This window comes from Mustelus asterias, chromosome 1, assembly GCF_964213995.1.
Source record: "Mustelus asterias chromosome 1, sMusAst1.hap1.1, whole genome shotgun sequence".
NCBI classification, from domain to species: domain Eukaryota; kingdom Metazoa; phylum Chordata; class Chondrichthyes; order Carcharhiniformes; family Triakidae; genus Mustelus; species Mustelus asterias.
Genome location: NC_135801.1, coordinates 114270631 through 114283844, shown reverse-complemented (window position 1 = coordinate 114283844; position 13214 = coordinate 114270631). Strand labels below are relative to the sequence as shown.

The 13214-nt window shown below is 48.5% G+C and overlaps 1 protein-coding gene across 1 annotated transcript in view; it reads left to right on the top strand.

The window, feature by feature from the left end:
- scfd2 (sec1 family domain containing 2) overlaps positions 1 to 13214 on the top strand; it is a 278578-nt gene that overhangs the window by 226984 nt on the left and 38380 nt on the right. The window lies entirely within an intron of this gene.

Sequence of the window (13214 nt, the reverse complement as noted above, 5' to 3'; positions counted from 1 at the left end):
GGATAACTAAAGTTTAAAAAATACATTTCTCAGCACCAGCACACTTGCCAATCATAACTGAGCTTGAAAGTTGAACGATTGTTTTTGATGACAATATTCATACTCTCCCAATCCAGGCTCGATGCATAAGTGGAACACCAGACAAAATTAAGGAAATTGTTCAGACTAGCTCCTGTGGAAAATGTTTACATAATCAACACTGACTAGTTATTGCTCACTTTTATGAAGAATTTTATCATGTTTAATTAGCTCTTCATAACCCCAAGGTTACCTTACTGTAGGCTTTTTCCCTTAAAATAATCATGTAGAAAGGCATACAATGTCTCTTAATAACATGCAGAGCAAAGCAACTATCTGTGAGTATGGTTGTACTGCTTAGGATAAATCTACATTCCCTGCCAGTGACATAACATGCAGATAAACATGTGCCCAGTTGTATTGTGATTGTGCCATTAGCTTGCAATGTGGGTTTCTTATGCATTTACTGACAACGCCAAAGTAAGCTGATCAGATTTACTTAGACCCCCTCCCAGACTTAGCAAATCAGCCAAGTCTACTTTGGTGATGCCACTAACTGAGACTAGGCACATATTCAGCTCCATTATTAAAGTAGATTACAAAAACTGTACCTTTAACAGCTATAAATAACATTCATAGTAAGTGCAAACTAAATTAAATCATCTATGGTTTAAAGCGTCTCACTTTTTGATCTATCGTATGTCAACATGTGCAGAAACGTGACGCTATATGCAGCCACACACCAAGGTTCCTTAGGTAGCACCTTCCAAGCCCGTGACCTCTGCCACCTAGAAAGACATGGGAACACCACGTGAAAGAATAATAAAACAAAGCTTGAAACTCTAAATCAAATAGCTAAGGAATCCATTGAAGTATGGTGGGGTGTAATTTTAACCTGCAAGGTGATCCTCAAGCATGTTGAGCATTAACATAGAACATAGAACAGTACAGCACAGAACAGGCCCTTCGGCCCACGATGTTGTGCCGAGCTTTATCTGAAACCAAGATCAAGCTATCCCACTCCCTATCATCCTGGTGTGCTCCATGTGCCTATCCAATAACCGCTTAAATGTTTCTAAAGTGTCTGACTCCACTATCACTGCAGGCAGTCCATTCCACACCCCAACCACTCTCTGCGTAAAGAACCTACCTCTGATATCCGTCCTGTATCTCCCACCACGAACCCTATAGTTATGCCCCCTTGTAATAGCTCCATCCACCCGAGGAAATAGTCTTTGAACGTTCACTCTATCTATCCCCTTCATCATTTTATACACCTCTATTAAGTCTCCCCTCAGCCTCCTCCGCTCCAGAGAGAACAGCCCTAGCTCCCTCAACCTTTCCTCATATGACCTACCCTCCAAACCAGGCAGCATCCTGGTAAATCTCCTCTGCACTCCTTCCAGCGCTTCCACATCCTTCCTATAGTGAGGTGACCAGAACTGCACACAATATTCCAAATGTGGTCTCACCAAGGTCCTGTACAGTTGCAGCATAACCCCACGGCTCTTAAACTCCAACCCCCTGTTAATAAAAGCTAACACACTATAGGCCTTCTTCACAGCTCTATCCACTTGACTGGCAACCTTTAGAGATCTGTGGATATGGACCCCAAGATCTCTCTGTTCCTCCACAGTCTTCAGAACCCTACCTTTGACCCTGTAATCCACATTTAAATTTGTCCTACCAAAATGAATCACCTCACATTACTGCTGGATGTAAGCTAACTAAACCCACACAATTTTTCACAGGACTTTAATGAGCTTCCCACTGATTCTTGTATTATTTTATTATTAAGACAAAAGCTTGCCTGATTATCAAACATCATGCAGGAAATACCCATTCCTGGTGGCATTTTTATTCCTTCACGCAGTGTTAGCAGCATTTATTATCCATCTCAAACTGCTCTTGAGACATGCGGGTAAGCTGCTTTCTTAAGCACTGCAGTTCCCATAGAGTAGGTATACCCACAGTGCTGTTAGGGAGAGGGTTCCAAGATGACCCAGCTGCAATGAAGGGACAGAGTGTATTTCGGAGGCAGTATGGTACATGTCTTGCAGGTGCTGATGTTCCCATGCACTTGTTGCCCTTTTTCTTCTGATCATAGATGTCAAGTGTTGAGGAGATACTATCAGAGAAGCTTTGAAGAGTTGCTGCAGCAGTTCTTGGAGATGGTAGTCATTGCTGCAGCGGTGTGGAGAGGGTGAATGCAGATGGGGTGCCAATGGGTTGCTTTGGTTTGGGATGGTATTGAGTTACTTGAGTTTTGTTGGTGCTGCAGTCATCCAAGCAAATGGAGAGTATTCCATCACACTCCTGACTTGTGCCTTGTAGATGGTGAACAGGCTTCAGGGAGTTAAGGGTGAGTTACTTGCTGCAGAATACTTGGCATCTGTGTTGCTCATGTAGCTGCTGTATTTATGTGACTTGTCCAGTAAAGTTTCTGTTCAATGGTGACTCTAGGAAGTTAGGGTGAAGATTCAGCAATGGTAATACTGTTGAACGTCAAGGGGCTGGGGTGGTTGAGAAACCTAATGCATGTGCTCCTGATTTATTTTTAGTCTGTTCACTTTCAGACTCCTACGAGTACCTTAATGAGGAGATGTCGATTAGAGGAGTGTGCTTCACCAAATAGTCAATAGAAGAGCTTTGCCGCTTGCAGTTATATGCCCTCCCACTCTGTCTGAAGATGACAAATTCACTCAATTTTTCTGTCATCAGGCCATTGCAGACAGCCATGAAGAATCTCTGAAATATCAGTTAGGATGGAGTAAGATATATGCATTTGACTGCTGCAAAATGCACCAGAACACAACCGATCCCTGAAACCTTCTGTTTAACACAATCCATCTTCGTCATCACAGTCTTAAATGTTTTTTTTCCATCTTCAAATAAATTACTAATCCTTCAATCTGTTACCTTCCTAAAACATATTAACACCTCACACCTCTTTTCCCTTATAATAGCATTTACCTAGTTAAATAAATCATCACAAAATAGTACACCTGTTCCAATATAACTCTAAACTCCACAAATAACAGTGCATGTTATAAATATGCATCTGCTTTTATTAAATAAAATTCATAGTGAACATAATCCAACCTATTTTTTCCCAGCACCTTACTTGCTCCAGATGGCCACACACGCCTTTTTCCTCTTTCTGTGCTTCTCCTGGATACAATGTGAGGGCAATATCATGGGAGGTGATTGGGTTCTAAAAAAAAGGTCACAGGACTACGGCGTTTCTCTTCTCCTGACATATTGGCTCTTAAGACAGGGCCACTTTAGGCTGTATCCCTGAATGTTTTGCATTTGCGGCCTGGTGTTTTCTCATGTGCCACTGATGTGGTGCCTTGAGGGGTAAGGCCAGTAGCCTGCTTTATGCTGCTATCCTGAAAGACACCAAGTCACCTCCATCCGTTAAAAGTTCTTTCTCTACTGATCAGTGAGATGCCTGGTCTAATGGCAGCAATGATGTGGAGATGCCGGCGTTGGACTGGGGTGAACACAGTAAGAAGTCTCACAACACCAGGTTAAAGTCCAACAGGTTTATTTGGTAGCAAATACCATAAGCTTTTAGAGTGCTGCTCCTTCGTCAGATGGAGTGGAAATGTGCTCGCAAACAGACACAAAATCAAGTTGCAGAATACTGATTAGAATGCGAATCCCTACAACCAGCCAGATCTTAAAGGTACAGACAATGTGGGTGGAGGGAGCATTAAACACAGGTTAAAGAGATGTGTATTGTCTCCAGACAGAACAGCTAGTGAGATTCTGCAAGCCCAGGAGGCAAGCTGCGGGGGTTACTGATAATGTGACATAAATCCAACATCCCGGTTTAGGCCGTCCTCATGTGTGCGGAACTTGGCTATCAGTTTCTGCTCAGCGACTCTACGCTGTCGTGTGTCGTGAAGGCCGCCTTGGAGAACGCTTACCTGAAGATCCAAGGCTGAATGCCCGTGACTGCTGAAGTGCTCCCCCACAGGAAGAGAACAGTCTTGCCTGGTGATTGTCGAGCGGTGTTCGTTCATCCGTTGTCGTAGTGTCTGCATGGTTTCCCCAATGTACCATGCCTCGGCACCCATACCTTCAGAAATAATGAGCTACTCCTGGCTGCCAGTATCTGGAGGCCTGTGCATGGGCTTCAAACTGTTCTGTCTCCTGTTAAAGACACAGCTGATGATGAATGTTGAGTTATTCAAATCCCAGTAGAGAATCTGAAACAACTGCCCTCAGCTGCATATTTGAAATTTGGTACTGTATGATGAAAAGTTTGAAATCCAGAGAATGATGTTCCAGATGTTTTGTGTTGATTTTAATAAAAATAAATGTTTATAAAGGAATAGAATAAAACAACAATCGAGTAAAGTAGAACTACAGTTAACTAAGATAATGGCTTTACACAATATCACTACTTTAAACAATTCCAAACAACCTTAGTTTAACGACCTTCAAAGCTAATTCTCCCCAAAATGCTCACCACAGCTTATAGATTTTAAGAAGTATAAAAATCCGGTAACTGTTACCATACAATACGGTTACGTCTCTTTTGTGTTGCTTCTGAGGTAAACCAGCAGCTTGTTTTGTGAAAAGGCTTTCTTCATAGACACTCTGCTTGGAGTTAAACAGACTGTTCTTGCTGTTGGCTCAGTTCTAAACAAAAACAATTCCCTGAACAGTTTTCAAAAATACCCTTAAATACATTTTTCTTTTGATCTTTCACTTATTTGACCTAACCCCTTTAGAACTGCACTCCCCTAAATGTCATTACTTTCATCTCTTGATTGTAACTTTTAAAGTTTGAAAGTAAAGTTGACTCACTTTTTGCATCACTTCTTCACACCTCTCTTTCACTGCTATGTATCTCTTCCTTTGAACCCTTAACAACCTCGTCAAATCTATTCACATTCTGTCCCCTCTTGTTACTAACCTGCCTTCGGTAAATATCTGTTTGTAATGTTGTTCAGTTCATCAACATATCAAGTGCACAGTAAGTCTGTCCCTGTCTTAATTATCTCACATATTCCCACAATTCTAAAATATATAACCAGAACATCATCGGCAGAAAATATTCTAATTTCTTGGGTTTCCCTAATATTTTCATGACACCAATATTTCCCTGATACTCCTACTGCCATTAGCGTCCAAGTGAGCTCACTTTGTATAAAGTAAAGTTTATTTATTAGTCACAAGTAAGGCTGACATTAACACTGCAATGAAGTTACTGTGAAATTCCCCTAGTCGCCACATTCCAGCGCCTGGTCGGAATGTACATTTTTCAGAATGTGGGAGGAAACCGGAGCACCCGGAGGAAACCCATGCACACGGGGAGAACATGCAAACTCCACAGTGACCCAAGCTGGGAATCAAACCCGGGTCCCTGGCGCTGTGAGGCAGCAGTGCTAACCACTGTGCCACCGTGAATCATATTCATCATGGAGTGCGGTTACAAGTGGTGTACCTCAGGGATCTGTTTTGGGGCCACTGCTGTTTGTAATATTTATTAATGATCTGGATGAGGGTATAGTTGGGTGGATTAGCAAATTTGCTGATGACACCAAAGTCGGTGGTGTGGTAGACAGTGAGGAAGGGTGTCGTAGTTTGCAGGAAGACTTAGACAGGTTGCAAAGTTGGGCCGAGAGGTGGCGGATGGAGTTTAATGCGGAGAAGTGTGAGGTAATTCACTTTGGTAGGAATAACAGATGTGTTGAGTATAGGGCTAACGGGAGGACTTTGAATAGTGTGGAGGAGCAGAGGGATCTAGGTGTATGTGTGCATAGATCCCTGAAAGTTGGGAATCAAGTAGATAAGGTTGTTAAGAAGGCATATGGTGTCTTGGCGTTTATTAGTAGGGGGATTGAATTTAGGAGTCGTAGCGTTATGTTGCAACTGTACACAACTCTGGTGCGGCCGCACTTGGAGTACTGTGTGCAGTTCTGGTCCCCACATTACAGGAAGGATGTGGAGGCTTTGGAGAGGGTGCAGAGGAGGTTTACCAGGATGTTGCCTGGTATGGAGGGGAGATCCTATGAGGAGAGGCTGAGGGATTTGGGATTGTTTTCGCTGGAAAGGCGGCGGCTAAGAGGGGATCTTATTGAAACATATAAGATGATTAGAGGTTTAGATAGGGTGGATAGTGATAGCCTTTTTCCTCTGATGGAGAAATCCAGCACGAGGGGGCATGGCTTTAAATTGAGGGGGGGTAGTTATAGAACCGATGTCAGGGGTAGGTTCTTTACCCAGAGGGTGGTGAGGGATTGGAATGCCCTGCCAGCATCAGTAGTAAATGCGCCTAGTTTGGGGGCGTTTAAGAGATCCGTAGATAGGTTCATGGACGAAAAGAAATTGGTTTAGGTTGGAGGGTCACAGTTTTTTTTTAACTGGTCGGTGCAACATCGTGGGCCGAAGGGCCTGTTCTGCGCTGTAATGTTCTATGTTCTATGTTCTATATTATTTATTGTGTATACTAGATATTGGACATTAAACATTTACCCTTAATTATGGGGGACGTGGAATCTCGTATTGAAGTGGCCTGTGGCCCTGAGCCTACAAGATTATCCATTGCAGACCCAATATATCTAAGAAAGGGAGAGTTGCACTGTTGGAGGTCATGTCTTTTGGATGAAACATTAAACTGAGTCCCTGTCTGCCAGCTCGGATGAAAGTGAAGGATCCTATTGCACTACTTGAATAACAACAGCGAGCTCACCCATTGTCCTAGCCAATATTTTCCCCTCAACTATCACCACCAAAAATTGATCATGTGGTTATTGTCCCTTTGGAACCCTACCATCCACAAAATTATACCGTATTTGCCAATACAGTCTCCGCCGTTTAAAACATCAATGCTTAAAGCACTTGTATTGTTCAAAAAGCAAGAATCATTATCCATTTGTATTAATGTCAATTTGAAAGATTCCTGTTGTACTGTCCCAAGTGCTCCGTTTGTTTTGGACACAAATGGCTGTACATTTCCACTACTTCACACTTCATTAAAGCAAAGAGAGAACTCTTTTACTTCTCCAATGAATCTGTGCCTACGGTACATTCTTTGTAATAAAAGAGCAACATTTTAAAACTATCCAGTAATTATAGACCTCTATTTTTTTGTTACATTTCAGTTATAATTGCAGGCAGCCTTTTAATCCTTTAACTTAAACAAGTAAGCATTTGGTAATGCAGAATGTGGGTATTGCTGAAAAGAGGAAACATGCTATTGAAGTTTTTCAGGGCAGCTGACAAGAAATACTAACAGTAAAGGGAACACTGTACCAGGGGGCCCTCTGGGGAGCTCCATTGGGGGGACAGGTTCCCCTTGCATGTGTGTGGGGGAGGGGCAGTTCATCTTCAGCATGTGGGGCGGGGTCCTCCTTCTGCATGTGGGGAGGGGTCCTTCACGTCCATGGAGGGGTGGTCTCCATTGTGTTCTATATTGAAGATTGGGCATCTTTTCCGATCTTGGAATTCCCGTCTGTAAATTTATTCCAGCCCCGCCCTCCCAGCGTGCTTTTTTCTGCAGTGTGTGGATTATCTGGAGGGAGAATCTGGCTGTGCAGCTGGTGTGCTACATGCCTCAGGCAGCACCCTGTGCAGAGAATGGAAAATTCCACCCTATGTTTTGAGGTTTGCCAGCATGAGCTGGTTGATATGGCCTGCTGCGAGCAAGGTGTTTGACAAGATCCACCAGTCATTAGGATATATGACCTATATACTTAGCATCACTTGGGAACTGAAATTCATCTACCACATTACTCATGAGTGAGATAGGCAGAATGACTTTTTGGCTTGACGGCAGCATCCTGACAGATGTTCCCAACAGGCACAGGACTGATCGTACGCACCCAGCTCATTCTTGCAATTTGAACACAATAGGTGGAATTTTACGAGATTTTTTCTAAGTGTCCAGCTAGCGTGAAAACAGGAGAGTTGCTGATTCGTTTTTCGGGCATGTTTTCACTCCTAATTTTATACACTTAGGGGGTGATTTTACCATTTTGATTCTAAGTGTTGAACCTGGGCATGATTCAGATTCGACTTGGAAACCTGTTCTCAGGCGCCCCCATACACACTTAGCTTGACAAAAACAGTCACAAATCTAAACCATGCTGTGGGCGGGGCTTATCGCGCCCGAAACGCTGCAGCTCCAATCGGAGCCTCAACCACGCATGCACGGTGAAAAAAAAATGGAAAACACTCCATCACTCCAGGGCCTCAAAAAGCGGATAAAGTGTCCCGGGAGCAAAAGGCAGGAGCAATGGCCCCCACAACGTAACTGTCCCCCTTGTCCACCCACCACCCCGCTACCCAGACCGATCGCAACCCCCTGCCCCCTTCCCCCTCACCATTCGCCCGCAGAGTGGCAGCGGACACCCCCACTCCTGCTGCCCACCCCTCCCCCTCCTCCAGAGATCCATCTGGCCTGCCTCCCTCCCCCCCTCCACTCAACCAGAGACTGATTAGACCTCCCTCCTCCTCACCAGGGAATGATCTGGTCTCCTCCTCTTCTCCCCCCCTTCCCCCCTCACCAGAGATCCATCTGGCCGACTCCTCCTCCCCCCCTCTCACCGAGAGCGATCTGGCCCTCCCCCACCCCCCGACCAGAGAGTGATCTGGACCCCCCCCCCCCCACCAGAGAGCAAACTGGCCCTCCCTCCCCCCCCCCCCCCCCACCCCACTGGAGAGCAATCTGGCCCTCCCCCCCCCCCCCAACCAGAGAATGATCGGGCCCTCCCTCCTCCTCCCCCATCCCCTACCAGAGAACCATCTGGCCTCCTCCCCCCACCACTGATCTGAGTCAGAGAGCCGTTGGAAGCTCCTTTGCTGAACATGTCTGTTTCGCGCCAAATCTGGACGAGCAAACGCGATGGTAAAGGGGGAAATGCAGGTAAGATTGGGCATCCATCTCATTAAGTCAATTTAAATGCATGCAAATGCGGTTCCGATCACAGCCATTTTCAGGCCTTGGTAAAGTGGGAATCTGCGCGGATGCAGGCGCGGATCGCGCAAATCGCCTCACGCCCGACTTTGCCAAGTTTTCGCGCCCATTTTGCAATGGTAGTCTTTGAAAATATGGGCTAGACCATTTCTAGCCACTGGAGGCAGTGGGCGGGGCAGCCAGCAGCTCAGCTCGAAGCCACAAACTGCACATGCGCAGGAAAACCAGAGACAAAAAAGCTCTGCTGACAGATCCCTCCTCCCCCCTCCCGGCCAGATACAGCCTCCCCCTTCCCTCTCCCCTCCCCCCCATGGACATTGGAGAACCCCCCCCCCCAACATTACCGACTCCCCCCCCCCCCCCCCCCCCCCGCCGGATCCCCTTGCACATAGCCCCCCACCCCTGGCCCCGATGCCTGACTGACATGACTCTCTCTGTCCCCTGTTCCCGATCATCACAGAGGCACAAATTCCACCCCCCCCCCCCCCCCCCCCCCCGCCCCCCCAACGACATACCTGCCAGTGCTAACTTGGCATTCTCTTCATGGTAACAAGGCAAACTGCATTAAATTTGCTGGAATGCTCTAATGGGTGTGTGACTTGCCCAAACTGCCTGCAGCTGATCTGCCCTAACAAGGGAGAGCTCCATAAAAACCCCAAGGATGGACAGACAGGCAGGCAGTTCAGGAAGAAATGGCCTCCAGGGAGACAGCCCCCCGTTTTTCAGATGCTGACCTGGCCAGTTTGCTGAAAGCAGTGGAGGCAAGACAGGACACCCTCTTGCCCCCCAGCAGGACGTTGTCCCAGAGGAAGGGATAAAATGCAGCCTGAAACGTGGCACTGGCCAGGAAAACCGGGAAGCATTGCCTCAAGAAACTGACCTAATCCGGGCAACAAGGGTGAGTGTTTTACCTCATCTAGCATCTTCCCCCTTTTACCTCATGTAGGATCTGACCCCCCAGATCCCCCCACCCCTAGCATCCTGCATGCTTTCAGCCCCTGACCCCCATGCACCTCCCTTTTCCAAGCCAAGAGTATCACAACTCTTACCCTCTAAGGGCCACCCTCTGAAATCCTCGTGCCATCAGATTTGACATGGCCTTTCGTCCCCACAGGAGAAGAATGCCCATAATCACCGGGAGAGGGCGAAGCCAGGGGGTGGTATGCCTGAGATTCGGGTCCTCACCCCCTTTTAGGAGCGGGCACTGGAGCTTGCAGGAGAAGAGGGCATGTGGACCATTAACGACAGCATGGTCAGGCTGGAGCATAGAAGTGAGCACCACTTGTTGGAGATATCTGAAATAAGTCGCATGCAGCGCAGATTCCTCTCCCTCCTTTGCACTTAACCTTGTGTCCTGTGTTGCAAGAAAGGACCCCAACGCACCCGGGTCATCTGGCATCGTGGTCCCCACTGCTGCTCCCCCCATCCTGCCCCTGACAGCTCGGAAGACTCCTCAGAGGAAGCAGATGAAGGGGCCTCCGAGGCCGGCACCAGCTTTGCATCAGCTTCCACCTCACAATTCACCATCCCAGAGACTCTCACATCGGTGGGTCAAGTTAGTGGCGAGGCATCTGGGTCACTCTCTGGTGCGCACGACACATCTGCTGATGTACATTGGGCGGAGGGCGGAACGTCCGAGGCCTCTGGCATGTGGCCCCAGGCTACGTGCTGGGCCTCTGAGATCACTTCTCCCTCAGCTGCTGGAAATGCAGCAACAGAGCCAGGGAATGCAGGAGGGGCTGACGACCACACTGGACCAACTGCGAGGCTGTTGGGAGGAGTCCCAAAGCTTTCAGACAGACTAGCTATTGCCTGTCTTATGTGGTTCCCAGGCCAAAACTGCAAGGGTGGCGTGCGTGGTGGAAAGTCTGGGGCAGGAGATCCTCACCATGAATGGCAGGTTCCAAGTGATGGTCGAGTCATAGCAAACCATGGCGGAGTCCCAGAGGGCCATGGCTGAGTCACAGTGGGCCACAGCCGAGGGATTGATCAGGCTTCTCCAGATTCTGCGGCCCATGGCTGAGAAGCTCGAGAGATTGCAGGAGACCCAGCGGGACAGCGCTGAGACACAGCGGGCTATGGCTGCATCCTTTGAGAACATAACCCAGTCGCAGAGGGTCATGGCTGAGGGGCTACATAGCGTGGCCCAGTCTCAGAGGTCACTTGCTGCTGCCAATGACAGGTGGCCCCCGACTCAGAGGGCCATCGCAGAGGGCTCGACCATCATGGCAAGAACACAGGTGATCCTCCAGGACTGGCAGGGCCATGTGATGCCAAAGCTTAGGTAGGATTCAGATTATTTTGCACCAGGGCATCATCAAAATGGCATATAGCGAGTCGTCATTGCCCTCCTGCCAGCCACAGAAACTCGCTAACACAGCCTACCCAGTCCCACCACTCTGGTGTTACAATGTTGCAGGAGATTGTAGGACTCCGTGGGGGTGGAATGGAATCCATATGTGACAACACAAGTCCCTAGTGACCATCATGGTGATCAGGGCCTCCCTTGCATGCCTGATCCTTGCTGCTGCCAGCCCTCAGCAGCTGGGTGGTGTTGCTCATCGTCATCCTCCTCTTCCTCCTCCTCCTCCTCCTCCTCTTTCTCCTCCTCATCTTTCTCCTCCTCCTGCTGGGCAGCCTCCTCCCCAGCGATGTCTGGCTGATCGGCCTCCACGTCCTCCTCCTCCTTCAAAAAGTCTCCTTGCTGCTGCGCCAGGTTGTGTAGGGCACAGAACATCACCACAATGTGGGACAATATCAGGGGGCTATATTGGAGGGCCCTGCCAGAGCGGTCCAGGCACTGAGGATGCAGGAGCTCAGGAAAGAGTCAGACTAGTTTGCACCAGGGCATCATCACAATGAGGAGCCCTGTTTACTGCTCCAGTATTGACCAGTGGCAATGTGGGCCTCATTGTCTCAGGTCTCCACATCAGTCTCAGGCCTCCGCACAGGTGTCATCACCCAAGTCTGAAGCGGGTACCCCATACCCCCCACAAGCCATTCCTGCACCCTGGGCTCCTCCTCAAAGACCTCCGGGACATCAGAACTACTCAATATGAAGCTGTCATGCACACTGCCGCGGTGTCTGGCGCAGACGTGCATGATTTTCGGCTAATGGTCACACACTAATTGCACATTTATTGAATGGAAGACCTTTCTGTTCACAAACCTTCCTGGATTCTTCACCGAGGTCTTGATGGAGACGTGGGTGCAGTCTATAGCCCCCGGCACATTGGGCATCCCCTCGATGGCCGTGAATCCTGCAGCCCGGGCTTCCTGCTGGGCCTTGTCCAGGTAAAATTGAATATATTGGGCAGCCCGGGCACACGGCATCCGTGACCTCCTTGGCACACTTGTGGACAGATGATTGGGAAATGCCGCAAATCCCTTCACTGGTAGTCTGGAAGGACCCGGTGGTGTAAAAGTTTGTCTGTGCATTTAAGACCTGGCTGGCTGTAGAGATTTGCATTCTAATCAGTATTCTGTAATTTGATTTCTGTGTCTGTGCCCTGTTTGAGAACAGAGACCACTCCATCTGACGAAGGAGCATTGCTCCGAAAGCTTATGGTATTTGCTACCAAATAAACCTGTTGGACTTTAACCTGGTGTTGTGAGACTTCTTACTGTAAAAGTTTAAGGCAGCCGTCACCTTCACAGCCACCGGGAGTGGGTGTTTCCCCCCCCCCCCCCCACCTCCCCCACCCTGTGCCCTGAGGTGCCAGGTCCTGCAACAAATGGCACAGGTGTTGCACTGTCTCCTTTTGATGTCGGAGCCATTGGTGCCACGTGATGTCCGGTAGTTGCTCGAAGGACACTCATGTGCAGAACTGCTGGGGTTTCCGCTCCTTCCTTCTGTGATGGCAGCCACATCCTGCCTCCAGCTGCTGCCTCCCGCTACTCCTGCAAGTGCTAAGGCCTGGGCCTCCTCTGCCCGCAATTCATCCTCCTACTCCTTCTCCTCAGCCCCAGCAGCAACCAAAAGAACAGCAAGATCAATGGGTTACATTGCAAAAGCCATCTTGTCAATCTGAAAAGGCGGGGGAGGGAATTTGGGGAAGGAGAGAGACAAATGGAGTGGCTAAAGAACTCTGCTCACCCCCAGCCTGCAACACACACTCCCTGTAACCCCCCCCCCCCCAGCCCCCCCAGCATCACACACTCACCATACCGCCCCCCCCCCTTCACAGCCCCCCCAGCATCACACACTCCCCATACCCTCCACACAGACCCTCAGTAACACACACTCCCCATACCCCCCCCC